Source organism: Rhea pennata, chromosome 4 (assembly GCF_028389875.1).
Source record: "Rhea pennata isolate bPtePen1 chromosome 4, bPtePen1.pri, whole genome shotgun sequence".
Lineage (NCBI taxonomy): Eukaryota > Metazoa > Chordata > Aves > Rheiformes > Rheidae > Rhea > Rhea pennata.
This window is the reverse complement of record NC_084666.1, coordinates 14,960,382-14,974,526: the sequence shown is the minus strand read 5'-3', so window position 1 is coordinate 14,974,526 and position 14,145 is coordinate 14,960,382.

Sequence of the window (14,145 nt, the reverse complement as noted above, 5' to 3'; positions counted from 1 at the left end):
TCTACATTGGTTGCATGACAGGGTAAAGTCAAGCAGGGAAACACCACCTGTAGTTGAGGCCTTCTTCCCTCTGCAGCTCTGGTCAAGTAGGACTGTCCTAGCTCTTGAACACCATATCCCACTAGAATGTAGCAGTGGGGGCAACAACCATTTAAACAGTATACAAATGTGTGCTGTTCCTTTGGTGCCTTCCAAAAGCAGAAGCAATCATCTAAGTCTGTAAACACAAGAAAATGCTCACCTGTCTGTCAATGCTAATGAATTAATACATATCTGGCTACGTATTAAAACAAAGGAAAAGACATTCCTGGATCTTCCTTTACCCCTCTGCATTATCTTGCCATAAGATGTTTTAGAGGAACATTTACCAACCAATACGCACAGTCTGTCTCATAATTTGCTTTTAGTGCACTTTAGAAAGAAAACGGGTTTTGTTCTTCCATTTTTTTTTTTATGATGCATGAAAAGAAGAGAATACAGAAGTGAGCTTGTGAAGACTAATGAAAACATCAGAGCAAACTCAACATTGGGAACTCAGTAGACAGGCAAAGGGTGGCCCTTCCCAAACAAGTAGATACAAGATTCGGTGGTCAAAGGTATAATGCTGTTTCTGTATTCTTCGTTCATATATCTCCAAAAACATTCATTTATATACCTCTGAAATATTCTCAGAGTTTTCTTACTGGTACTTAAAGTAATAAATAACTTGTTAGAAATGAAGGGTAAATAAGTACAGTTAACTATGCTGGGTGCCTCATGCAATGAGTTATCACCCTTGATTACTTACCCCATTTTCCTACAGCCACAGTCACCTGAGGGATCTTTCCCAGCTCCATGACATCTCCCTGGCCCTTCCTCAGTTCCTGTGGAAGCTCCATCCCATCCCCTCTCCTGTTGCCAACTTGAATTGAGCACAACTACCAACAGCGGAAAGTTGTGCAAAGCAGTCAACAAAAGGCAGCCTTTAGGTAGAGAGATGATACCTTTGAGAACCAGTTCAGGAAGAGGCACTCAGCAATGCTAAGTTCTTTCTGCTTTCCATGACACCTTGTTTCACCTTAAGACGCTTTCCAGTATTTTTAGTGGATACTGCAGATGGAACAGCTACACAAGAAAAGTTAGCCAGGCAGTCTCAGAAGCTGTGTCTATTCCAGTATACGTTTGATATGCAGCCAAATGGAGGGATCTTCCCCTCCGCTGTGAAATATTTTTCACTTGGCTACAAGTGAATTCTGTCACAAAGTCCAGGCAGGTGAAACAACTGCTTTAATAATGTACTAGCACCAACATGCTTCTGTCAGCAAGATGCAAAAAGTAAGATGAATTATTTCTGGAACATGAAAACAGTGCATGACAAAGGCCATGCAATGCCACTATGCAAGACGAGAAGTGAAGGGGCTTTTTTATTACTATTTTTAATGAGTAAGAAAAATAAACAGAAAATAGAATGAACTTTTTCTGATAAGAGCCAGTTCTTGTTACATTGTTAGACTAGAGTGATAGTATCAAACAGCTACTTACAGCTGCTTCACTTTCACACTGTGCTATCATTAAGCACTGTTACTGGGCTTCTGGGAACTCTTTGCAGATAATAACACATGCTTTCATTTTAGATGGAATAATCTGCATGTTCTTGAAACCCACAAGAGAGTACATCAATTAATACATCCCAGATATTAACCCATAAAACAAGCATACATTTTCTTTTGGTTGATTTATTGTTTTTAAACATTCTGATTCTTTCTGCTTGCCTTAAATCATTGCTTATTTAATAAATGATCTGCTGGTATAATTAAAATAACAAACAGGGAGAACTTTCAAAACTCCTAAGGAACAGGTATTTTTACTGGAGAGGGAGGGAAGGGGAAAACGGAGAAGTTTTGCACAGCTTTAATTTAAATGTTCTCTACAGAATAGAGATTTGGCAAATCCATTCTTTATTAATCAGATACTAAATACTTTTCAAATTAACTTTCTCAGAAACTGCATATGATTGAGGGTAATAAAATGCATTTTGCAATTTCTACAGAAAGGTGTTTCCAGTTTGTTTGTCCTTTTAAGCTCCTACTGAATTTAAAGCTTTATGATACACTAAATCACATAAGGACCAGACTGTATTTGTGTCCTAAAGTAAAACACAGAATTGGAGGTTCAAGAAGCCTATCTCTACCAATATATCTCTATGTCCTTCCAGATCTTTCAGAAAAGTCTAGTTCATAATAGTAAAATTCATTTTTATGTCAACAAGATCAATACAAATTGTATTGTACATAAAACGGCTGGTTTGAAAGTGTCTACTGATTATTTTAGCAACAGCATTGTGGTATTTCAGGCATATGGTTAAGAATGTATGATAAAAATCTCTTTTAAGAAGCCTGTGAGAATTATGTGCATTAGCCATTGCAACAAACAATCTAGGGAAAAACCAACCACCTTGACAATTAACCAACAAAAAACCTCTGCATCTCCTGGCAACAGTTTGTCAGGTATCTCCTCCTCAGCACAATTAAGGGGGCTTTCAAAAGAAAGAAGGTTGGTTCACATAGAAGCAGGTTTGCAGAACATGAAATCTTGCCTTTTATGGTAATTCCACAAGCCAATAGGGTCCTTGAACCTTGTAACCAAACACTCAGCAAAATACAAGGTTTATGCTGCGGAAAAATCTGAACTAAAGTTTGAAACATCTGCATTCAATCTGCATTCACCCATTCTCTGTAGCTATATCATAGGATTGTAAAGAATCTAAATGAGCTTTTATATATTGACTCAGTAAAATATACCAGGTAATCACAGGGTAAGGACCAAAGAATCTCAGGATATGCTTTACCAATAGTTGTGTATTTGGTGCCTCATTTAGTAGGATTTTAGTCAGATTCTACAGATCCTGTCTGCCAAAGCAGTGCAAATACTACAGACAGAGGTCCTCCAGTTTGGATTTCTCTGAGAAGGATTAAAGAGACAAAGAGCAGGAATAAGGGTGATTCCTGGCATGTCAAATTCATCATATAATAGCTGGCTAAGTGAATCCAGGCCTTCTATAGAAAGTACTTTCACATGCCTATTTATTGCACTTCAGGCACAGAAAAGTATGGTCACGCCTAAATAATCAAAATATCTCTATACCAAGGTGTCTGAATGAATGTGCAAAATGAATATATACTGGCAATAAAGCTATAAAATAGAATTAATACTGATGCAATGAATTTTCCTGGGAAAGAACAGAAAAAAAATCATTTGCTCAAGTCATGCTGACAATCTTGCGGTGCAGGGAATTTAATCTCCTAAATCACAGGTTAAATGATTCTCCTACTACAAAAAATTCTCTCTTTGTTGAACCTACAATATTAAGAAGATCCATAGGAAAGCAAAAGGATCTAAAAGACTTCACAGAAAGCATTCTGAAACTCTATAGTATTTAATAGAGGGTAATAACTATACCATTATTTTTGAAATTGTGGCATAAAATTCTATTCAAGAGACAAAAAAAATCTTAAAATGTAAATGATTATTTAAAAAATACAACGGAAAGTTCTCATCCTTGATTACACTCTCTAGAAGTTTTCTACAAGTCTATCTAAAGCATATAGAATGGGAAAGCTGGCCCAGTATATTAATTTACTCCTAAACCAAGAAACCACAGAATTGGGAATACGGACAGAATGAAAGATAGATCCTGGATTCAAATTTATCAGAATCCAGATAAATGTGATATGGTCAGACAGTATCAAGGATTTCATCTTAAGAGGTTAGACTCAGCCTAATAATTTTCTAGATACAGAGGATCATCTGAAAAGTGCATTCAGGATCACAATTCAGCACTGTGCTGAATAGACAACAAGCAGATGGCATAGCACGTGATGCAGCCTTCTAACACCAGTTTAGAAGCTAACCAGTTTTGGACAAAAATCATTTAAAATTATTTCCTTAAAGATTTTTCCTTCAGTCAAAGTTCTATTTCCAGAGTTGCACTAAGCAGCTCTTGACTGATCAGACAGTGTTAGAGTACAGAATGTCCATGATCACTGTATATTGCAAATTGCAGAATTACTGGAATTAACTCCTTGAATGCTCTAGCTCCTGCAGAGCAACGATTCTAGTCACTGAAATTCTCTGCTATCTAACCAATACTTATAGCACTAGAAGGAGTAATAAATATCTCACTCTCTCTTGAGCAACCAGTCTGTTTCTACTGCATACTCATTTGGGGTGAGTTAATTTTCAGTTCTCACAAATTGTCACTGAGATTGCTTCAAAGGTCCCTAATCTGTCCAAAAATTCAGTGAGCCTCCATTTGAACTTCAAAAATGTCATGAAATGGAAGGGGACACTCCTAACATCCATGGGGTATGAATTTCCATTTGGCTTGTTGTTTTTCTTATCAAAGTCTGTTCTAGGCTTGTTTTATTTCTCTAGCCCAAACAGTGAAATGGCAGGGAGTCTCTTTGAAGAAACCTGCTTGCTCCAGTCTGATTTCCAAGAAGAAAGCTGTATCTTTGTAATCTTTGAATAAAATTCCTTAGACGTGTAGAACAAATACTCTCTTTTGTAATTACTGCACAAAAATTCCAGGATAGCACTAAAATTCTTTAAACATACAAATGGCTGTCAGGGAAAAATTAAAAATACTTTTTGTTCAGTAAGTCTAGTCCTGTCTCACCAATAACTCTGGAGTCCCTAGACAATGCCTATGGTAGATCTCAGAAAACTAACAGAAACTATTATGGCAATTATAATGCCTTGCAATCATATTTTTCATGTGGTGAATGTTAGAATCAGTGCAGCAGTGTAGAAACAAAGTCTGACCAGATTAACACTGATGTGAAATGGGAATAAATTCAGTGACACTGATGAAAATATACCAGTCTGTACCTATGTTAGTGACAAGAGTAACAGGCTTATGATGAGCTGCATGTTGTGATGCCATTCTGCTACCTCTCCTCCCCCCAGATAAGTATGTGTACTCCAGAAAGCACAGCAATGATAGGAGCAAAACTCCAGCTCAAGGAGAGATCTTGTTAAATCAGACCTGTAGGTCACATTCTTACAATCTTTACATGTGTTCATGTTTGATATTACTAGACAATACCAGGATATGGACACAGGTCTAAAGCTCAACTTGTATTACTCATTATCACTTTATCACTACACTATTACATGGTAGGTCAGTGCACATAAAATCAGACTGTAAGCTTCAAACAACCTATTTAATCATTCTGGATTTATTGTGACAACCACTTGTGAGACAGAGATGCCCAGTAATGGCACCTGGGCTGAGCACAGTATTGCCTAAAATCAAACTGTAGCTAAGGCAATAATTCGTAATTCAATCAACCATATCAAACAGCGAAATGGATTTATGACAGTGTTCTGTAAGAGAACCGAAGGTCAGTTTTCAGTAATGAAGGTGCTGTTGTCTGCAGAAGTATGTGATGAAATTATATACAAGTTTTTGTCATTCTTATAATAGGGAAGACAAGTTGAATGAACTGTCATTGCTCTATGGTTTAAAAGACTCCCACTCTCTCCCCACAGATAAGCTGCATAGTCATATTGGGAAAGTGATATGTTATTATTCATCTTACATCAGCTAAAAATAAAAACAATGTCATGCCTGTTTGAATCTAATAAGTTAAACAGATTTTTTTAGCATTTCACCAACACAATTAATAATAAATTAAAAAAAATGCTATAGGTATCTTCTGCACAGATGGGCAGAATCAGTCAAAGCCAGATCTTGCCCATGGATGTTTTGTAGCCTACTGCCAGAAAGTGGGGCATTTGGACCCGTACGCAACAAAAGTCCTGTGGGAGAGGAGGAGAGAGCCTGCTACCTAATGTTTGAAAAACTCTTGTCCTTTTCTATGTTATTTCTTATTATGTTAAATATGTTAACTATGATAGGAGCATCTCACCACTCTCTTGTTTCACCTCAAAGCTGCCTGCTAGGATCTTTTATCTACAGATGCTCACCTGCATAAATATCTCTAAAGCTGTCAGTATAAATATACATAAATCTACAACAGATGCACCAGTGCACCTTGGGAAGAACTCTTTATGGACATAAAACCAGCAACATTCCCCTTTCCATCATAATTTTTTCTTTTTGATCTTGAGGTGCACATCTGTGCCATCTTCATTTTAACGCTGTGCTTGGCTTTTGTATAAAGGACCCTTCCTGCCCCACCATACCTCCTGTTCATAATTGTGAAAACTGCTTTGCTGAGATTCTAAATTGTGCTTCCTTTCCAACTGAAAGTGAAAAAAAGAAATCCAAAACAATATAAAATTCTGAAGAAGGGATCAGAGAAAAGGGGAATAAGAGATATTTTTGAATCAGTCAACCAGATTAGCACTAAACACTTTTATTTAAAGTTGACACAGAATTCTTGGCAATAGAATGGTAAGTAAAGCAAACAAAGACAAATTGAAGGTAGAACCAGTGTAGAAAAAAATATGGAAATCTGTAAAAGCCTTCCTGGAAACTGAAACCTTGGTATAGCAAGATTTGAGAAATACTAATTTCAATGACACTGAGGGGTGCCAAGAAGTGTATCCAAACCCTAGCTGGGAATTTTATCTGCAGTTCTATCAACCTCAACTCCATAAAGGACAAGTTATTAACTAGGCCTTAGACCAGTGAAGTCTTTGCAGCGAAACACATGAAAGGTTCAAGGATCAGCTGTTAGCAGAGTACAAGCTGAGAGTGCTTAGCGATTTGCAGGATTAATGTACAAAATGAAACAAGTGCTTCATTTGACTGTGATACATATATGGGCTGAATCAAATAAATTACGGTCTTGTATTTAGTACTTGATTGACTACAGACCAGACATACTTAAAGCATAAATTAATCAAAATTAGGTCTACATTTGAAAAGAAAAGGTATGATCCTTTTGCTACCAACCTAGAAAGAGTACTGTATGATGGGGAGCAACAATTTTGAAAATGTCTGCTCACACAACTGTGTTGAATTCTACAACACATGCATTATCTGGATTCTATTCTTACTCTGTTTGGACAAATTCCTTTAGCTGAAGACAATATTCTGCAAGAAATACCCTAGAAGATTGGTTTGTACTTTAAAAGGAATAACGAGAGAGCAAGCAAGATTGCTCAAAAGACTTACAAACCCATAGAAGCCCTATTAAACCACCCATGTAACTGCTTGCTAAGGATGCTATTTACTCAGTCTGGAAGGGAAAGCTTCTCCTCATGTCAGCAGAATGGCAAGAGGTCACACACACAGGATCTAAACAGTCATTTGAGAGGAAAAATCTGCCCAGTGATTTTAAATTTATGAAAGGTGTAAGGAGCTCTTCAGAAGAAGAGGTCAATGTATATCCTAGGTCAATCTTTCAAATCTGTATTTGCAGCTAAGGAAGGTTTAGGAAGCTGTGGGATACTGACAAGAGAGTTTATAATGAAAAATTATTTGCAGATCAAAAACCATAGTCAATGCAGAAAGGTCTATTATGCCTTCTGTTTGTTTTATTTTTCATGCTCTATTAAATCAAAACCTGCTGTGGAAATATTGTTACCTTTATCATACAGCTGGAAATGTTGTTTATGCCTCTAGAATTTCAAGATTTGGAGTTTTGTCAAAAAAGGGAAAGCAATGGATATGCATAGACCTTAACTGGATTTCTAGTTACAGCAACAACAGATGAGCAGGTATCAGAGAAGCTATTACTTCTATTACTATCTTGCCTTGAGAATAGACTCTTATTTACTGAATGACAGGGCCCTGGACTCCCCTTCAGGACTGCCATAAATGCAGCTGTGGCTCAGCAGCAGTTGCTACTGTAGGATTCCTGTCTTCTGTCCTGCAGTCTGATCCAGGGCTTGTGGGAAGCCTTCTGCAGATGCACAAGTAAAGGGAGCACTAGTGAGTGCCAGTGACTACTTCTATCTGCCCCAGAGATCAGAGTAGCAATGAGTTCCCCTTTGCCTAAAGAATATAAATAAATAAAAAAATATATTTATATGCTCCTGACTACAACAAATTCCCAATGTGTTCATGTAATTATACATGAGGTGTATACAATGTAGCTTTGACTATACTCCCAATGATATTCATTGCTGCTTTATATCATTTGTTTGAAGACACGCAGTTTCATTGTTTTAGAAAAACTAATCACTGAAATGTTTTTCCAGACCTCTAGTATTGAAGGCAGAAGTGTGGAGAGGGTGGGATGGTGGACCAAGGGATGTTGAGGAAGTCACTTATCTCTTTTCCTTCTGCTTCAGATGAAATTAGAATGACAGTGGTTTGGGGGCAAATGCAAATAAACTTTTTTTTCATGTAATTCAGCACAGTGCCTACAGGGGAATCATAACATAGCATGCTGAATATGCTTAGGAAAGAGCAGGTGTATCTATCTAAGTGGACTAGGTATGCTGACCTTGATAAAGGGATTAAACTATGCATAATTACGCTTTGCAGAAAATTTTTGTTCAGTTCAAAACAAACAGAGTTTGAGAAAAACACTAGGAATATGTGCAAAATGCAAAAGGGGGAGTGAGATCTGAGCGTGGCTAAATATTACTTTTAAGTCTATATGCTTGCTTTGATGCAGGCTTATAAATCCAATTAACATTAATAAGAAATGTGTTGTGCCCACATGCAAAAGATGAGCTGAGACCCCCTACTGCCCCTCCCAGAATTCTTTATTTTCAAGTACTGAGTTGCTACATTTAAAGCATATTTTGTCTTGAAAAGTTTCAAAGTTTTATATTCACTCATCTTTAAAAAATGGGATAGTAACAAAATATAATTGCTTCAGTAACATTTTGCAATAACATCAAGGTCTTTTATGTTTCTTCAGTTTGCAAAACCTAAATAATGTCAATGTACTTTGTGCAGATCACATAATCTGCACTGCATAAATCATAAAGTGCTGAAAATTCTGTAAGTATTATTTTGTGAGGTTTTCAAGACAGATTTTTGAAGAGACAAATAGTAAATTAAATTGTGAGGGGAGCAAAGGAATATCTGATTTGGAGGAAAAAAAAGTAACCACTGGTGTTAACAAGAGCTTAGACCTGCGAAAATACTACTCTTAGTTTCATGACAGCATTCTTCAAAGCAACAAAAATCTTCAAAAATGATTGGAAGACTTCAGTTGTTTGTTGAAACTGATTTTAAAATGAGGAAAAATATGCTATTTTAAAATGAAGAAAAATAAGGCATTATTAACCAGAAAAATATCCTACGAATTTTAAATCTGTATTTGTTATTTCTAGTGCACACAGTGTTCCTCACAACCTGACACGATGAGTATCGCAGACCCAAAACAGATAGTCTTTGAAAAGATCCTACAGATCCTCTTTCCAAATTAACATCAAGAAACCCACAGGATTTATAATAAAGCCACTGGCATATATAAAAAGAGGCGTACTTGTTCAGTGGCTTCCTTAACAACACCTCTTTGAAACCAATTACCTAGGAGTGCTGGGTTTTATGTCTAAGTTAAGAGACATATTATCCTTGTTGCTCCACAGCTGGTGGTACAACACTATCTTTTAAGCTTTAATTATTCTCATTCCTCTCCGAATAGGGGTGTATGCACAGGTTTTTGCTCATCTCCAGCTTTGCACTGGTAGCTCTTCAACCTCAGTCAACTTTTCACTTCCCCTGTTAGCCCTTCCATGCAATTTTCCATCCTATCTTCTTGGCGTCAAGGAGTATAGAAATTCTCAAGTTGCCACTGGGTCCTTTCTAGATCTGCCTGCTCTGACTCAACAGTCCATTCCTCTCTTGTATTAGTTAGGCAAATGCAGATCTGTGACTTCTGTATTTTTGCTGAGCTCTGCTTCTTTTAAAATTACCACCATTTCGTCCCAGAATACTGTGTATTTTTTTCTACTTGTTACATCTTGACAATTAAGTATGCTCTACCTGGAAAGAGATGGTTATTTTTGTGACATGGCTGTATAATGAATCCTTGTGTACAACTCCTGTATTCAGCCACAATGTAAGTTATACAGGCAATAGCATTTTTAATGTGCATGTGTCATACATGTTGTCAGGGTCAGGCAATGAAAGAAAACCTTAAAAAAAAAAACTGAAATATCACAGAATCATAGAGTTGGCAAGGTTGGAAGGGACCTCTGGAGATCATCCAGTCCAACCTGTCTGATCAAGCAGGGTCACCTAGAGCATGCACCCAGGCGAGCTTTGCTTTATTTTATAATAACCATATTATTTATTTACAATACTTGAGCAAGAAATTAACAGATTTCTACCTGCTGGCTCGTTCCTGAGGGTACCTGCAGCTGACTTAAACCCTCTGTATTGTGTTCCTTCTGGAGTTAAGCACTCCCTGGCCTGGAGAGGTACTACGTGGAAATGACCAAACTTCTACACATCTTGCAATTGCTTCAGCTTCCTAGGGAGAACCAGAAAGGAAAAAGGCATGAAATACAGAGATTGTATTTCACAGAGTTTATCCAAGCACTTCCATGCTATGCTCATCATCGAGTTGTCATTTGAGTCCAAACACAGCCGAAAAGTCAGTGAAACTCTAAACTGCAAGTTTCAGCTGGCTTCACACTGAAGCCAAGAGAGACTCCAGAACTAGAAATTAGCTCAAGTTTCTTGAGAAATCATAGCCCGATGGAAATCAGTAATGGAAAATACTTATTAAATCATGCAACCCACTGCACGGACAGTGTATTATCTATCGCTACTGTTTTGTGTCTGTGTGCTTTATCTAGTCTTGTTTTCAAAATCCTATATAACTAATGACAAAATATTTTGAAGTTTCTTTTAAATTACTGATTAAAATACAAATTATAAAAAAGGAATTGATGCTTCTTGGACTTTTTTGCAGAAAATTTACCTTATTTGAGACATCTTAATGGATCTTTTGCTGTTTGAGAAAGTTTCTCAGCATTCAAACTACATTTTTCTGTATTAACTGGCTGTTCCTTTATATACTTCCATATACTTCTATGTACTACATAGAAATAATTTTCTACTCTTGAAGTCCTTAAGATAATTATAGAGAATAATCATGCATTCCTGCAATTCTTTTTTACCAATATAGCATATGTTTGGCTCTTTTAATCTTTCTCCAACCACTCCTCTCTAACCTGTGCTGTTTGTTGCTGATGTTCTCTGTACTGCCCCTACTTTGTGGTAATATGATGCTGTTCACATTTTTCTATAGTAATCTGCTCCAAGGATTAGACTTTTAATAAAATCTGAAATCAGTGTATTTAACACGGTTTGAGGTTATTACAGAAATGCTGCAGAGCATATATATGCCTCTAATAGCCCCCAGCTAGTGGAAATTCTCTTGTTGCTTAAGTGGAAGAGGCCTATGATTTCAGAGAAGAAAGTTGTAATTTCCTCTTCATTCATCCATTCAGTTAGCTGGTAAATGTGATTTCTGAGTATATAAGCATCCATGAATGGCTTTATAATGATCCTGCAGTAAATTAATGTGATTTAATCTGAAGAGACTTGAAGGCAGCAGCTGCATCAGACGGTACTGCCTTCCTCCTGAAACACAACAGTAGTTTTGGTGGAATATCAGAAAAGCTGTCTTTTGCAGAGGGGCAAGTGGAAAATAGGACAAAAATAACGTAAGGTCATCATTGCAGCTACCTTACTAACAGTAGGACTTCAAGAAAACTTGCTGATGAGGGAGTATAGATTCAAACAGAAAGGCGCAGGCAAGCAGAGCTGGAGAGAGGAAAATGTAGCCAGGAGGAATATAAAGCTGTTGAGTTAGAGCTTGCATTGTGAAACATTAAGAAACAGCCCTTGCAAAATGTAGCTGAATGAACCCTGCAGGGCATAGTCATGGACATGGACATAAAAACCTGGAGAATCCATTCACTTGAAAACACTGCATATTTTCTTGGGGGTAGACCAAGACAGGAGAAAATGGATGAAGAAATTAAGATAAAGAGAAGAAGCTACAGGTGAAACCACCTTAGAAAAACACAGATAAGGTAATACAGAATATTATCCCTGGGAAGGTAAGAAAGTACAGGCAGAGACTGCCATTTATCAGATACTCCCTCCATTACATTTTATGGACTATTTTTTTTGTCTTCTTCAGGGAATGACCTTATTGGTCTCCTGCCAAAAGAGGAGGTCACTCTCAGTTCTTCATAAATACTAGTGGATTGATCTCCTTGTTGCAGACCTATGAAGACGCCACTAGCAAAAAGCCATTGTCCCAAACACTGGACAAGAAATGAGGAGAGGACATCTAGCATCTTCTGGCACACCAGGTAGCCAAAAAGAGAAAATCATTCTTTTCTCATTTCCATTAGCAGTCAGAATGAGTGAGGATTTTGTTAGGGCTGACCTCTAGCAAGGTGTTAAGTACTTAAACTTTTGAGAGCTCATCTGCACTATTTGACCAAAACCCTCCTGTGCATACCAAAACCCTCTTGTGCATACATAGTTCACTTGCGCTCAGATTTTGCTTTGCAAATTATGAATGATGAAACACCCACACATTTCCAGATGTAATAGTGCATACTCATATCATACATTTCTGAGTTTCTACATAGAAATCAATACTTGGTGAAATCAATGATTCAAATACCATTCAGTTAAGCTGTTGCAGCTTTAAGTAACAGATGTTTTTAACAATACTTTCCAATTAATTACAAATATCAGTGAGATTGAATACTCTTATTTTTGATTCATTTCAGAGAGCAACTTCTCTTTCACAGCTCACTGTCTTCATTAGAATATATTATGCACTTACAACACTTAGCATCTTTTCTGAAATTCATGTCTTCATGTATATGTACAGCATTTTGAAAAATAAAGAATACTTATTTTTCTTAAACCTACTGGCTATTACTTCTATGATATAGATGTTTCCACCTTCAGATCATTTTCATTATTTCCATAACAATTAGTGATACTGATTTTATTTTCTGTACTTATACGTATGCAATGTAAATACGGAACAGTCATTTTACTGGCAAAAGAGTTTAATTTGCTGAGTTATTTCTCCATGTTCCAGTATAGAACTCTGAGTATACTGCCTCTGAGTTAATGTGCAGCATAAAAGAGAATTCACATTAAAACATTGATCAGGACAGAAATCTAGGGAATATTTAACATCAATCAAAAGTAGTAATCAAAAATTGGAAAAATGTATGGGGAAATGCAGTATCTAATAATTAACAAAAATTCTGATCCCAAACTCCCTACTTACTCATTTGTAATTAGAAAGATCAACAAACATTTTTTACTCACCCAGAAATCTGGGGAAACTCTAAATCTAAAAGCCCACTCTAAACAACAATATATTAAGTTGTGCAAGTATCATTTGTACATATGAGGTAACTGAAGAAATGGACTTATCCCATGGATAATGGACATGCAGCAATAAAGATGTTATTAATTTGGAAGGATGTTCTATTAAAATGAAAACAGAAGATTTGGAAGATCACATATTAGAGAATTTGTTTTGTTCTGCACAAGCATTCTTAATGAACAAGACAGTAAAGCAAAAAAACCCCACAAAGTACAAAAAAATCAATAAAACAGAAGAGACTGATATTAGCCACCATCAAGAAAAAGAGCTGCACAAGGTTTGGAATCTCTCCCACCTCTGTAACATCCTCAAATGCATTTATTTGGCATAATACACAATCAGATATGGGGGACACATGGGCCAAGCGCTCTGTTTCCATCTAGAAACAATCAGCTTTCCTCTTATAATTTAAATAAGAAATAGAGGAAATGAGTGCAACCTGTAATTACAAAAAAAAAAAAAAAAAAAAAAAAAAAAAAAAGTTTTTTGAAGTTTGATAGGCACGAATCCTGATGTTCATTCTGTCGCCTTATAGGTATTTAACTAAGCACTGTTTTATTTATAGGACTGTACTGGGGGTCAGGTAACTCAGGGTTACAACATGAGATGAGATGATGGGAATAATGAGGGGGAATGATGGGAAGATCTTTGGGACTAAAGGAAATTAAAATGCAGGAGAGAAAGGCAGAAAGCTCAGGAAAAACGAAAGTGTCTGAGGTGAAACAAAACCTTCACAGCAGAAACGTTGAAGGCAAGCCCAGGACAGGATGGGATGGAAAACAACAATAAGAAATGAAAAATTAAAAGACAACATAGCAAAAAACACCAATACTTAGAGATTGTATCAGGTTTC